The 15802-nt window shown below is 29.3% G+C and overlaps 1 protein-coding gene and 1 long non-coding RNA gene across 3 annotated transcripts in view; both read right to left on the reverse strand.

Moving 5' to 3' along the window:
* LOC107451810 (neurogenic locus notch homolog protein 2) overlaps positions 1-15802 on the reverse strand; it is a 148304-nt gene that overhangs the window by 1738 nt on the left and 130764 nt on the right. The gene's annotated exons all lie outside the window — the stretch shown is intronic.
* Positions 175-15802, reverse strand: part of LOC139426400 (uncharacterized) — a 27976-nt gene continuing 12348 nt past the window's right edge. The window contains exons 3-4 of the long non-coding RNA XR_011637672.1: positions 14282-14428; positions 175-321 (exon numbers count right to left, since the gene is read on the reverse strand). This is a non-coding gene — a long non-coding RNA (uncharacterized lncRNA). The remainder of the gene's footprint in view (positions 322-14281; positions 14429-15802) is intronic.

Below are 15802 nucleotides of genomic sequence, written 5' to 3' on the forward strand. Positions count from 1 at the left end.
TGTCGTGCCATTGAGGAAGGAAGGACAATCGTACCCTGTTACAATTGACCCCACTCTCCCCTACTTTAATTTTTTTCCTTGAGGTATTTAATTATTTCATTATTAATAAACATATATACATTGAAACACTGAAGTAAGGAATCTAAAGTTTTAAAACTACGTATTTATTCTTACCAATGCATACGGCATCTTTTTGTCCTTTTTTATCAATGTCTTTTGGTACAAAACCATCCTTACACTCACAAGTGAAATCGCTGCCAGCCTCTACACATTTTGTATTTTTTCCTTTACAGTCAGTGTCTTTGCATTCATGTTTCGCTGCTAAAAAGTATACAAACTGTAAGGAATTTAAACAAGAATATGGTAAAGATTATTTCTTATTTACAAGTGAAACTGAAATTTTTTGAGGATCTTGAAAGTACAAATATTTCTCTTAAACTTTTTCTTGTATTTCTAAATATTTTTAATAACTACCTTAATTTTTTTCCTTGAGGTATTTAATTATTAATTGAGTTTCTTTAATATTTTTAAAGCATTGATACTTTGAAGCATTGAAGTATGGAATCTATCGTTTTACAACTACAGATATATTCTGCTCAATGCATACGGCATCTTTTCGTCCTTTTTAACTACTAACTGTTTGTACGAAACCATCCTTACAATTACAAGTGTAATCGCTGCCAGCTTCTACACATTTTGTATTTTCTCCTCTATGCCTGTGTCTTTAAATACATGTTTTCCTACTTAAAGTTTTACAAAATATAATAAAACATTTTTGTCGTTATAAGAAAAATTCTAGAAAATTAGGTTTTTGCAGATAAAGGATAAAGCTGAATTCTTTTGTGGATCATAAAAAAATAGGAATATATTTTTCAAAAAAAAAATCTTGTGTATTTTTTTAAAATTTGCTTTAGAACTACCGTTATTTTTTTGCATGCAAAAAAGCTCTATTTCAAGTATATTACACTGAAACAGTGGCGTACGCAAGGGAGGGGTTTAGGGGTTTAAACTTCCCTTGAGCTCAGATAAAATGGCAAAAATAAAAATTTTAGTAGAAATTATGCGTGCTATTATTTTTTAAGACTATTTATTTTTATTTGCCTTATGCCTACTTTTTTTTTTCACGGTATTTCTCATAATACTGAAAAAAACATTTACTATAATAACTGTGCCAATATATGTATATATATATATAGATATTTGCTGTTCTTGGCCCTTTAGGATGTCAAAACGCAAGAATTTAACTATTTTTAATTATTTTGAGAAAAAATCACGACCTGAAATTAGTGAGGTGACAGCCTCTTGTGCCAATGTAAGTTTTTCTGTTGTACAGAAATGTGATACTACAGTTGAAGAGAACGTGTCTAGCATAACAAAATCTGATGAATGTGAAAGTGGTCCTCAAAGTGTTACTTCCCACCCATTTGACATTGGACTTTTTTCAGAAGATATTACATTATGTTCCTAAACTTAAAAAATCAAATCAAAATTTAACTAAACAATGTTGTCTAAATAAAAAATCAAAATTGTCTATCTGTCTAAATTAGGGAAATAATAGTACTTTATTACAGACTCGAATTTCTTTTAGTAGTTTCAGAAAACACCCCCCCCCCTGAAAAAATTCTGCGTACGCCACTGCACTGAAAATTACTTTTTTTAATTTCTTTCAATTTACCCCAGTTTAAGCTATGAGTAATATCACTCAAAACACCTGTTATTTGTTCTAATTGTTACGTAATTATATTATTACTAATTGCGTAATTTTTAAGTTCCAATTTGTTACGCATACGTGGTGGCACCTTTTGCATAACCGATGAATTTTGTCTGTTTAATAAAGGTGTGCATTCAATGAATCATAATTCGAATTGTAAACAATTTCTTAAAGGCAATGTCCATTAAATTGGAAGCAACGTAAAAATAACAATAATTGTAAAATGAAACAGTTTAAATTCGGAGACAGTCAACATTTTTATGTACAAGAACTTCTTTTAGATTTGGCCCTTTAACATGATTTAACAACTAAATTAACCGTTATTCTATTTGTATCATAAATGGTATTTCAAGTCATTTGATAAGCTATCTTAAGGAATGCCTAAATTATCTTATTTTCCTCAGCAAAAAGTTACGTCGTTTAGCATTTTTAAAAAATTACATGTTTACACTAAACTTTTCTACGCATTATTGAAAATTATATGAACAAATGGTGAAAATCTGATTAAATAAATAAAAAAAATCTATTGGGGAAAAAAATTGCAGCTGATGCGCCTTTTTATGTCTAATAGTACTTGAAATTAAAAATTTAAGACTTTTTTTTATAAATTCTTATTTTATTTAGTTGAGTCATTAAATGAATTCAAAAAGATTTTTACAATTTCAAAAAAAGGATGTCCAGGTTGAACTTAGAATTCAAAAATGTAAAAAGTAGTCATATATATAAAAGAGTTTATGTCAAGGATTATTCTTTATAAGGTGAGGTTGAAAGACTAGGAATTTAGTTTCAATAAAATATATCGTTTTCCATTTTTCTCTTGAGATAAACATGCACCTAGTCCTGAATAAGATGCGTTAGTTTCCAGAAAGGTGGGTAGTTGTTTAAAGTAAGCAAGAATAGGTGTGGTATTGATCATGGTTTTCAAAATCTCGAATGTTCGAAGTTGATCATTAGTTAAAGTGATTTTTTGTAGTGATTAGTTTGCAATAACAGCATAATTTCAAATTTGTTTTCTAAACTGATTAGCGAATCCAAGGAAACTGCGAACTTCTTAAAGATCAAGGCATTCACCATCTTGTGAAGGAATTTTACCAAAAAGAGAAATTTATGATGCAACAAATTACAACTTTCCTGGATTTAGCTTGAATCCAGCTTTACGAGTAGCTTGAAAAATATTGTAAATAACTTTGAGGGGGCAATCGAAATTATCGTGTGAAGTTGAAATGTAGTCAATGTATGCATTCACGTTATGTTCAGCAATGTGGTCGCAAGCGCATTTTTAGCTCTCGTTATCGTAGATAGGTCGTTAGTGACACCAAATGGCATTCGAAGAAATTCGTAATGCCCGTCAGCGGTTACAAAACCAGTTTTGTAGATGTCAGATTCTCTGACGGCAATGGTTTTAAGTGCTGATTTTACATCGATTTTACAATACAATTAAATCGTTTTCCTACAGTTCGTTTAGCTCATCTTCCATCTGGTCGATTGGGCACGGATCAGTCTTGGTGATAGAGTTGAGAGCGAGGGAGAAATCTACAACAACTCGTCTTTCATGGAAGTGCTGCTCAGACATGAAAGCAGGGCTGGCGTAAGGTGAGTTAGAAGGACGATAAAATTCCCTGCTTTAACCATTTTTGAATTTGAGTGTTCAAAAACTGGTGATCTGGCTCTATAGGGTGATATGGTCAACAACGGATAGGCATGATGCAATTCTATTTTGAATTCCACATACGGACATTGTTTAATTTTGTCATCATCAGAATAAAATATGTCTGAAAATTGTCCAATTATAGCATCAAGTTGAGATTTCTGAAGCTCAGATAGTCCTCCATATGTTGGAGTAAGTTCAGTTTGAGAAGGATATATATATATTTACTTGGTTTAACAACTTCGTCTAATGGTGTTACTGAGAGTTCACTGGAAGAAATGCAGTTAATGCTAGGTTTCGATGAATGAATACATTCGTATAGCTGGAATGCAGACCGCGTAAAAATGCAAAATGAACAGTTAGAGTCGTAAGTGCACCTAGCTTGCATCTGATGTAGCAAATCAAATCCCAAAATGATCGAAAATGGAAGTTGGGAGCATTCCAACCAACCTTGGTCATTTGATGATCAATGCTTCCAACCTTGATGTTTAAAGAAATCCATCCAATAGGGTTCATTAAATGGACGACGACTTGAAAATGTCCATCAATCCATGTGTGAATAACGGCATTAATAGGAACGCTAGAATATTGAATAACGGTAATGTTTGCACACGGATCACAGAGGACTTGAAATTCCGTATTATTGTTAATAATAGCACGTATTAAGGAACGCTTGTTTGTTTGAGTTTCTATACAGTATATAGAATGATCATCATTTTCATTTGCATTTGCAGATCTTGTAGTTGGAAGGCTGCGATTTGCGTTTACAACGTAAATTTGGATAATTGAAACTAGTGGCGCCGCGTGTCACATTATTACTGGAACTAATTGAGTGTCTAGTAGACGGGAACTGAGTTTTCAGTTTCTTGTTGGATTCTTGAACTGATCGTGAGGAATTTCGTAATTGTGTTGAAGGTAAACTTGGTTAAGGGGGAGGTAAACTGCACATAAAAGAAGCATGACCTTTTTCTCCGCATCGCCAGTAAATAATATCTTGAATCGTCAGTAGCAGGGTCATATTTACGTCTTTGCTCAACGTGCGAACTGAAAGTTTTTGACTGAGATTTCGGTACTGAAAAAAAAATGTAGTTGATTAGTATGATATATTCTCTTGCTTCAAACTTCTAGTTCCTGTTTTAAGTGCGGCAGCTTTGTCAATTAATTCTTCGACAGTAATCGAGTTCTGGGTAGCTAAGGCAACTTGCCCCTTTTCCTCGGTAATATCACCAATTATCATAGAAATGCGATCAGCTTGTGGTACACAGAGCTTTTTCAAGAAGAGCAACCTTAGTACAAATATAATCAACTAAACTTTCATTATCTTTCAATTTACGAACGTTCTGATGAGCAAAAAATTCTTCCATTGTAATGCTCCTTTTAAATCTGGCAGAGAGGGCAGTTTTCTATGCAGTCCAGTCATTATAAATTTTACTTCGTTTCATTTGCTGATTTTTTGCAGATCCAGCGAGGCGAGAAATAGCATTAGTTAGTTTAAGATCATCAGACCAATTAGCCAGTGTCGTGATTCTATCTACTTCTTTCATCCATTCAGAAGCATTGTTAATGGCATCTTCTTTAAATATTGATATAGAATTTGGGGTATCATTAGTCGATGTAATTTGGATGATATTTGGTTGTTTACTTGTTTGTCCAATAATTGCTTTTGAGTTTCCATAAATGTAGTGAGAATAGCCACAATATTAGAATCTGTTTGCGAGATAGGAGGTGAAGGGGTACATGAGGAATATGCTGATTGCTTAAAGTTTCACTTGTTTCTGAAGTAATTCAATTTAAGTCAATAATTCTGTGTTATCAAAGCAATTTTCTTCCGAATATTGCGTGTTGTCATCATTTGGTGATTGCATGCGAATAGTTTTAAATGTTTGTCTAAAGTTCCATAATCTGTTTTTTTTTTTTTAAGATTTTTGTTAGATTCATAAGCAAACATGGTACTGATCTGTTTTTTTTAAAGATATACGTGGCGTTAAGTCATTTTTATTTCCACTGAGATTTCTTAAACTCAAATCTGATTTTAACTGGGAGGCAGTTAAACGAGTCAGTCGTTCCGCATTCAAAACTGTATTCACGTCTGTTGACATATTGTCGAAGAAAAGAACAGGACTACCTGGGTGAATAATAACAGTGTAGTGGGTAAAATTCTATGCTGTACAGGCATACTATTTTACCCACTTCAGCAAATTAATAACTGTAACAAAAGTACCATTATTTAGGCAGTTATGCCTTTTAAATATTGGCAAAGTAGCTTAGCTTTTAAAAATTTTATTATTATTCCTAGTTTAGTTATTACCACTTTTTAAAATCTTTTTCTGCTAGCATATCAGTTTCTGAACTATGTAAATGTAATAAGGAAATATGCGTTAGAATTAAAATTCGATTAGAATTTTACTGTCACTAGGGGAACATAACAAGTAGGCAACATTCTTTGGACCAAATGGATTCTAATCAGGTCTATATCTTTAAATAGGGTAACTTCAAATATTAATACCAAATATAATTGATGTTAATATTCATAAGCAAATCAGTACCATGTTTCCATTAATATTGCATTTAAATACGTAACCAATTATTTTCCTTTTAATTACCGATGATTTTAAATTAATTTACTTTTATAGAAACACATGTTGAAAGAATTTCAATAATCAAATAAACACGTGCTATCAGATTATAAAGTCTGCTATATAAAATTCGAATGCTGTTGGGTCGTATGCGACATATAAGTCTTACATGCAGCTTGTTCAACATGGGGAGGAAAGTTGTCTTAATCTTACTTTTCCTAAATCGTACCACTTTTGATTTCTAAAAAAGTATTGAGGACAGAATACCCTAGCAGATAAGTTAGAAATCTTTTCATGCAAAAGAATCAATTCGTTGTTGTGTTCAGGCATTAAGTTTTTATTTAAGTCTATTAATTTTACAAGTTTTTCAATGTAATTTTTGAACATCCGATGTAAGGATATAGCAGATCTAATTTTGTGTGCAAATTATTAAATGCATCAAATAATTATTAAAGTACTTATTCTGTAATGTCTACCTGTCTCTTAGGTAGCTAACTATTGTTTAAGGCAAGGAGTAACACTTTGTTTAAAAAGTGACATAGTTGCCTAACTTGTACCTCTTGAGGGCTCTTAAATCCTACCGGTACGATTTAGGAGCCTATTCCAAGGTCCACATCTGCCATATTAAGTTTAATATCTTTCAGTATTAATTTAATTTTTTCCAACAATTTGGCAAGCAATAAAAATAGCCACACCATTTATACACGATTGAAATTCACTAAATCAAATATCACTTTTAATTATTCATTCAATGAAATGCAAGTTTGCCTACTTGTTCCCTTATAATACAAGCTCTACTTTTGGATGGTTATTTTACTCATTCAAAAAATCTAGACGTTTTGGAGTAAGCTAGGAATGTTGCATTAACACGTTGAATGCCACGCTAATTTTACATGACTTGCCGTCTGGCCGAACGGTAAATTACAACAAACTAAATTTGCAAATATTAAGCAGATTTTGTTAGTTTTTTAAAAGGTTTAGCATGACATATCTGAAAAAATTGAAGAATCATATAATCCTACGAATTGTTTAGAAATAGTAGTGGATAAAAAACTACTAAATTGAATTTATTAAACCTAGAATCACAATTAATAAACTACCACTTGAAAATATTTATACGCTGTCTGGAGCAAGTTGACATCTCTGTGTATATAAATAAAACTATATCTGTGTGTTTTATAATGCATTAATTTCTTCAAACCATTTTAGAAATGATAATAATATTAAGAAAATTAAAAGCAATAACACCGGTGACCCCCACGGCATTCAACGTGTTAATTACGTTACAGCACAGGACGCACTACTCCAACTGCTACATAGGTCATTTCTCATGTCATTTTTAAATGGTACTTTATTTAATCAGTTGAAAGGTGCTGCGAACTCATCCTGTCCTGATTATCACGCAGCATACCTGCCAACTTTTAATCCCTTCCATTATTATTTTTCCCAGTGGTATTAAAATGGAATTAAAACTTCAATTTTAAGCAAACAAACGCGTTGTATTTGAGAAAACTTGAGTTGACAACCAATTTAGTAACGCATATTAATATAAGTGCTTAATTTTTGTAAGAATAGTGGTGATCAATATCATTTAAAAATTAAGATTATAAAAGAAAAAATAGTATATAATTGCTACCACTTTAAATATGAAAATAAAATCTTCCGGAAAATCCGGAAAAATAGTCAGGTATGACACAGTACTATGAGTCGAATCTAATGACTGAGTGTTACAATAAAGCATCAACAATTAAACATTTTGCTCAAGGATTTAAGTGTTCTGGGGCGTAACCCTTTTAACCACCAGTTTTTAATGAGACTTACTTTTCACCAGCTAAAATTAAAATCATGGTGACAAATCAATCGGATTCAAGTGATGAGCCTTCTTGTGATGTATGTAACAATACGTCTGGTAGGGACTTAACAGACTAATCTGCTTCAATGCCTTCCTCTGCATCGTGTTTTTTTTTCAGTAAAATCAATTTCCACGATTACAGTGCCCAAGCGGGAAAAAGTTGATTCTAAATGACAAAGAGCTGTAGTTTTAATAAGCAGCCCTTATAAAAATAAACTGGAAATATCGATTGAACTCAAACTAGCCAAAGAAAAATATCAAGGAGTTGGAGAGGAATGAAAAGTTAAAGAAATTACATCGAAAACTTTCAAATCCAGTTAAAAAAATCGAAATCAGTAAACTAAAATCTAAGATAATAGCTCCTTGAATCAAGGAATCGAAACAAGTTAGTTGTATTAACCCCTTGGGGACGGGTGATTCAGAAAAGCATTCGTACAAAATCAGAATCAAGTTGCAATTAAATAAAAAACGGTAACTTAAATGTAGTCGTTACTAATTTGACAGACTTACTTTGCTTTTATTTTAATTATTGTTAGTTTAATCATATATATAATCAATGTTAATTCAAAGTATAACTAAATAGTTTTATTTTGAACAAAGTAATGGTGAATTAAATAAATCAAACAATTACAACTCCGCCCACAAATAAACTGTTATAAAAATAGTTTGGCTACCAGTTTTATCTTCTTACCCTGATTGATACGGTTTTTTGCTGTCACGATTTTAATTCCAAGTAACAGTCATACTTGAGATTTCTAATAACAAACTTTCATGTTTTATGGTAACTTTCTGACTTCTGTTATTTAAACTCGCAACAGATTAGAAAATGTAGTATTGTATTTTTCATCATAATACTAAACATTTGTTTTGTATTACTTATTCTCTATTTATTTATTTAGTCATTTTTGCTGAAATCTTCTTGGTCGGTACGATTTTCAGAATTAGACAACTGATTTCCTGAATAATAACACTCGCAGCGAATTGTAAAAATAATTAGTTTTTAGTAAAATGCAAAATAATTTTTTCCAAATAAATAATATAAGTAGCTGAACAATTATATTTTATCATTAAAATATTTCAAATGTAATTGCCAGTGATTTGTGAGTGATAAAAACTAAAATGTAAAAAGTAGTACGATTTTAGGGGTTTCTCCTCTATGAAAACGGTTAAATATTTCGAGAAGTACCGATTGGATGTAGGACCTAAAAGAATAAGAATGAATTATATTTAAGAAATGCATTCAATGAAAATAAACTCGATTTTTTTATCTCACTTAAAGTGTGAAGGCTGGTGGAGGCAGTGATCAGTCTAATTAGTGGTTTATTAAAGTAGCATCATTGTAATATTAAGTATACCTTTGGCCGTTACTAAGACATCTTAATTTGGATGTTATGTAGGGATATTATCTCAGAAAATTATTAAAATTCGTTTTAGGAAAAAAATATTTATTAATTGAATCTTAAGTAGAATATAGCAACGTTCAAAAATATTTAAAAAAAAGAGTCCCTTTAAGGATTAAGAAAATCATTCTCGTAACATCGAGAATTTCAGTTAAGATAGGTGTTCAAAGCATTGGGACTGAGAGGTCTAAAAAAACCCTTGTAGGCAATAATTCCAAATTGAAAGTAAATGAATTGTTCCCGACGGTCAGTAAGGAGCATGAGAAGAGATACATGGTTGACGAATTATCGAAAGATAATATAGCTAAAGATAACGCCAACTCCCCATAACAATATTGAATTTGAAAACAATTTGACAGAAGCAAATTGCCAAAAAGACTGTGAGATTTAAAATAAACAAGTAAATGACACATTTTTGTGGTAAAAAATAAAGAATAAAGAGTTGTGAATATATTTTGTCGTGATATTATTGAGTCTTACATTAGTATTGATGTTAGTTAGTCGTTTCAATGATTGTTAAGAAAGGAATAAAATATTTTATATTCAATTTTTATAATTAGCTTAACTTAATTAAAATTCTCTTAAGACTTAAAAAAATCGGTTAAGATTGAATAAAAAAATAAGTTAAGAAATTAAAAGAAACTTTTTAAAAGCTGGGAAATATGTAATGCCTATAGTGGCATCACAAAGCTGTTCTGGCATCACAAATCTAAAATGACTCTCAAGTTCTTTTCATTAATTTGAGAGGAGTCGAGTTTTGTTACATTTAATACGGTTTTTTAAACTATAAAACTAGGATACTTTTTTTTTATCTGAAAAATATTTAACAGAGTTTAGATTATATAACTTGATTTTGCGTTCGTAGTGAAACGTATAAAGAAAAATGGAAAAAATAATTGAAAACAATTATTCATTTTTTTCTCTGGCTTTTCAAACTTAGGGGAAATTTTTGAGAAGCACTATCGAAGTATTATCAGTTTGCTAATTTGTAAAAAATGGTATAGATATAAAGAAAGATACATGATATAAGTTGAACGACAAATATAAAATAAAATATAGTTCAAGTTGAACAATTTTAGCGCCAACTAAATTTTGCGATTGCAGAGTCGTGTATCAGCGAAGTACATTTACTAGTTCGCTTATTTGTAAATAAAGATATAAAATAAGATATATCATACAAGTTTGACAAAAAACTGAAGCATGACTTTTATGATAAATATCTGTTGGAATTTTAGAAAGAATATCTGCCTGTACTCAAAAAGTCATGGATATTGTCCTGTAAAAAATCTTATAAAGGTCTCTGGAAAGTCTCATAGTATCTTGCAATTGCATTTTTAAAGCCAAAGTATTTAAAAAGAAAGTAGTTCAAACAGAAGCATGTTCTTATAGTTACTAATTCTTATCTTGTTAGTATTCTAGGTGGTTTTCTAAACATTGTATTTCAGTTTTTCAGGGCTAGCTCAGCCTTGTGAGATTACTCAGTTGTCTATAAGCAGACCCTAAAAAACATACACTTCGCTTTAACATTTATTTTTTTAAATTTTCAGTCAGATATAGGAAACCTGCAATTAATTTTGACTCTTATGCAAACATCAAAAAGTTTCAATAAAATGGAGCATTTTGTAATTAATATCTTATGTAAAAGTACATTGACATTTAAATATAAAAATACGTTTTTTTTAATTGATCTTTTGTTCCTATTAACATTTTATCTTGACAGAAAAGAAAAAACGTTTGAAATAATAGAGCTTTACGGACGAAAACTGTACGGTTGACGAATTGCCAAACCATACCATAGATTATAAATGTGGCAATTGCAGGTGGAACTGGCGATGGATTACGCGTAAATGTGGTGGGAGAACGAAATTACATTAACCTAAACAGTGAAATTCAATATCATTTTTCTCCTCCTCGACTAGACATGATGAATAAAAATAACTCATTAATTCTTTTTTGAAGAGAATTAAGAAAGAAAATAACCTTTTTATTGTTAGAATCCCTTTACAAATACACTGCATTTATATTTTATTAAACGCAATAATTTATATTTTATAAAACGATCTAGTTTTTTGATATAACAGATTCAATTTTTTAATTTTTTCTTACAGGAATTGTGTTTGAAGAAATAAAAATAATTTATTAATGAACCAATCACAAAAAATAACGTAACATTTTAATACCATGTTTTATTGGAACGCTATTTTGAAGAATTAATTCTACTTAACTTTTATTGTAAGAAAGCATAACCTGTTTTATTTCAGTGATATTCTCTATTAAATCGATATTCTCTATAAAAGAATAATGTAAGCTTTTTCATAAAGATTTTTTTTTTAGAAATTAACAAAGACATATTATTTACTAGAAAAAAAATTTGAGTATTCAAAAATGTTATCACGCTTTAAAGTAATAGTTTCTTGCAAACGAAATAATCGATATTTTTTAAATAAAGTTTGAAAGCGTTTGTTTCATTACTAGAAGCATTCATTGTAAAATAAAAATATATTAAATTACTTTTTTTGCATAATTTTATTAAACTACTTTTTTTGCAATGAGATGAGATCTTAAACTTCGTGAAAAATTGATTCAATTCCTTAATATATACAAAAGTCCTTAAATAATTCATTCATTATGGAGGTCATATATAACTTGATACAATTACTTGATACAATCTTTCAATATAAGAATAATAAATGCAATTAATAGAAAATGCACAATTTGAAAAATATATTTTATTTACGTATTGCGTACAGGTTATTCTGCTACGATCATACGTAACATAAATTTATAGATTCCTAAATACTGTTATATGAGTTTGGTAATTAAAAATATAATTAAAAAATAACATGATTAAAAAAATAACATAAATAAAAAAATAACATAATTTAAAAAAAATTCAACCTTCAATTAAAAACTTCCTGTTGTCAAATATTAATAATAATTATAATTTTTAAAAACTTTTTTAGGCACAAATTTTTAATTCTCGAACTTAATACTATCCTTCATATGAAGATATCGGAAAATTTATAAAAGAAAAACTATATTTTAAAATTGAGACATTGGCGACAACAGAGGTTAGATGTACTCGTATGTGCTGAGTTTAAATAAATTATATGCTATAAAACTCACATTTAAGAGATCAATTTATTATCAGGTCATAAGAGTGTTTTTTAATAAATAAATGTAGTGATTGTTTGATTTGTAATTGTAAGTCCTGGGTGTTTAATGTTAAGTTACACATTTCTTTTGAAATAATTTTTGAAATATGCAAAGCAGGGCGGCATTCATTTCAACTTAAAAATCATCAACTTAACTTTCAATAACTATAGATAAATAAAAAACAGAAGTTTGATAAGAACTTTAAATGAAATACTTTTAGAAAAATTCTTTCTAAATAATATTTAAAACACAATCACTTCGCCTGAGTGATTTTGTAAGGAATTCTAAACTTTTTAATTTTACAAGTTAGGTGAAAAGTAAATATCCTACAATAGTGGTAGGGAATTAAGGAAATTCTAAATCTAAAGTTTGAGTCCTCGAACGTAAACATCTGATCATTAGATCAAAAGTTAGTTTTAGATTTTTTGTTTACTGCTCACTGTACACTAAAACGTAATTTTTTTTTCGTTTGAAATTTTGATTTTAATGCCCTTACTTGAACCTCCTTCGAGTTATGCTTACTTTATAAATTTAATCTCAACTTTATTTTTCTCTTCACTTTTAAACTGTAAAAGACTTTTTCTCCATTTGTAAATTATGAAAAAAGTTATTACTCTGATTGCGTAAACAGTTAATTCATTAAAATTGGACATTCTCAATTAATTCCTTCTAATAGTCAATAATATTATTAATAATAATTATTTGCACAAAATTATAATAAAGGCTACTCATATTTATCTGTAATAAATTAATAAGGTATATTTCATGCACAAAACAATTAAACGACATTGATATTTAAATATAAAAAAGCCTTTTTTTAAATCGATATAAATCAGTTAATTTGATAAATCTTCTCAATTTCTCGGAGCTTAAAATTATTTAAAATAATAAAGTATAGTATGAAATACAAATGTTTTAAGATCGTTTGCGACAAATAAGTCTTAAATGCAGATTGATCCACATGAATAAAAATCGGTATGAAACAATACAAGAATAGGTTTCTTTTTTTAGGATAATGTTTGTGAAGCACTTTCAAGGTATTATTAATTTAGTTATATGCAAAGAAGAATGTGGATATAACAAAATATATCAGATACAAGCTTGGCAGCGGATATAAAAACAATATTTATGATGAACATATACCAGCTATGGCTGCACATTAAAAGTATGAAACGAAGGTATCGCGTCATTGCATTTTTTTTTTACAATATATCAAACACACGTTGGTAGTTCAGACAGTAGCATGCTTCCGTAATTGCTTATTCTTATCTTACTAATAATCTTTAATGTTTTTAAATACTGATGTATTGTAGTTTTTCTTCGTTAACAACACCATCTGAAAACATTTTTTTAACGGAAGTTTAAAATTTGCGCGAATACACTCCTGTCTAATTAGACCTCCTGTAACGTAGTTTGTTACTTTATTTTTCGAATAATTTGCCAAATTAGGTATACCCAAAACTCAGTATGAACCAGAGGAAAAAATCAAAATCACATCCGATATATAAAGCTTGGAAAAAAGAGTTCTTGAAGCAAATTTGGAAACATTTTTACGGGCTTCCTTGACAAAAACTGTATGGTTACCGTCCTTTTTAGCGATTTGGAAAAAAATTATTTTTATTGTGCAAAAATTGCTTTACTTTGTTCAATTTACTTTGTTCCTCTATCTAGTCTCCAACATTTGAAATGACTATAGAGCAGTCCACTAACGTATCATAATGCCTGATTTATCAGTAGAATTAGAATGCATTAGAAATTTTTTTATCTTATTTGCATTTATACAGATATGGCATGACTAACTTGAGTATTTTTCCACAAAAAAAACTTTTTACAAAAATTGTATTTAGAACGAATCACTGCAGTAATTATAATTCTCAAATTTTTCGAGATAACTGAAAACTCATAACATTTTCTCGCAACCCTTAGCCTCCTACTTACCCTTGCACTGTATGTCTTTTGTTCCTTTTTGGTCCTCATCTACCAGTTTAAAGTTTTCGATGCAGTCACAATAGTAATCATCACCTTTCGGAACACACTTTTGATTTTTCCCTTTTTGACATTCAGTAACACCACACTCATATTTATCTGTAAAAAAGTAATAAGGTATATTTCATGCACAAAACAATTAAACGACATTGATATTTAAATATACAAATACATTTTTTTTTAAATCGATATAAGTCTGTTGATTTAATAAATCTTCTCAACTTCTTTGAGCTAACAAACTTGACTAGAAATATAAAACAAAATTTATGATGAACTTATGCTGAATATGCTTGCGCATTAAAAGTATGAAACAACGGTATCTTGTAATAGCATTTATTTGTCAATATATCAAACAAAATAGTAGTTCAAACTGTAGCAGGTTTCCTTAAATGTCATATTAATTATCTTGGACGTATTTTAAATTGTAGTTTTTCTCCGTTAGAACAGCCATGTGATGAAAAATTTTGCAACGGATGTTTAAAATTTGCGTTATTACTTGGTTGTTTAGATTTATTCTTATTCAATTTGTCAGATTCATCTGTCAGATATAATCTATTCTGTTGTAGATTTATTGGAAGGCAGGGCTAATAACTCTTTGCTTTATTTTACTTAAGACTAATGAATCCATTAATAAAAATTTTATTTAGATTTAATGAGGATTATGTGAGCTAAAATTAATGTGGGAGAAAAAATGTTCTGTTATAGTAAACATACTCATATTTGTGCTACCTTTTTATGTCATTTTCCCCTTATTAATAAATACCTGTACCTCTGAAAATGTCGCTTACCTGTATTATCCACTTGGCTCTTCATTTATTCATTCTTAAAGTTTTAGACTATATCGCTCATTTTTTTATGGATTGTTGAAAGCATTTTCTCTATGCTTGTATGATATGTGCATAAAAATAACAAAATTGAAATATATTGATAAAATCAAGTCAACTAAAAAATATTTATATATCATGCTAAAATCCAAGTATTTTCTTATATTACTTGTTGTTCATTGCCCAAAAAACTGAAACGGTCATGAAATTGGCGAAAAACATTTCTTTACATTTATTTAAGGCAAGACAATTAAAGTTTAGCTTTAAAGGAATGTATAGAATTTTATTTACATATTCGTAACGTTATATTCACGAATATATGCATCACATTATTTTTTCATGAATTTCTAAATCTTAGTTTCCAAAATCTCCCAAATTCGACATTAATTGTTCTTATATTAAGACAAAAGTATATTTATAATATTTTAGTAAAGTAAATTAAATGACATTTTTTTTCAAAATATAGTGATTATACTATTATATATTTTCATATCGCAAGGAAAAGAATCCATAGATATCACCTGGTCTTGTAGTTGGTAACAAGTACAACAAAATACAAAAGCCACGTAATATGGTAATATGTATGTTTTTAATTCTCTTTTATTTTGAACTTTAAAATATTAAATATTAATTAATTATTTAATATATA

This window comes from Parasteatoda tepidariorum, chromosome 9 (assembly GCF_043381705.1).
Source record: "Parasteatoda tepidariorum isolate YZ-2023 chromosome 9, CAS_Ptep_4.0, whole genome shotgun sequence".
Lineage (NCBI taxonomy): Eukaryota > Metazoa > Arthropoda > Arachnida > Araneae > Theridiidae > Parasteatoda > Parasteatoda tepidariorum.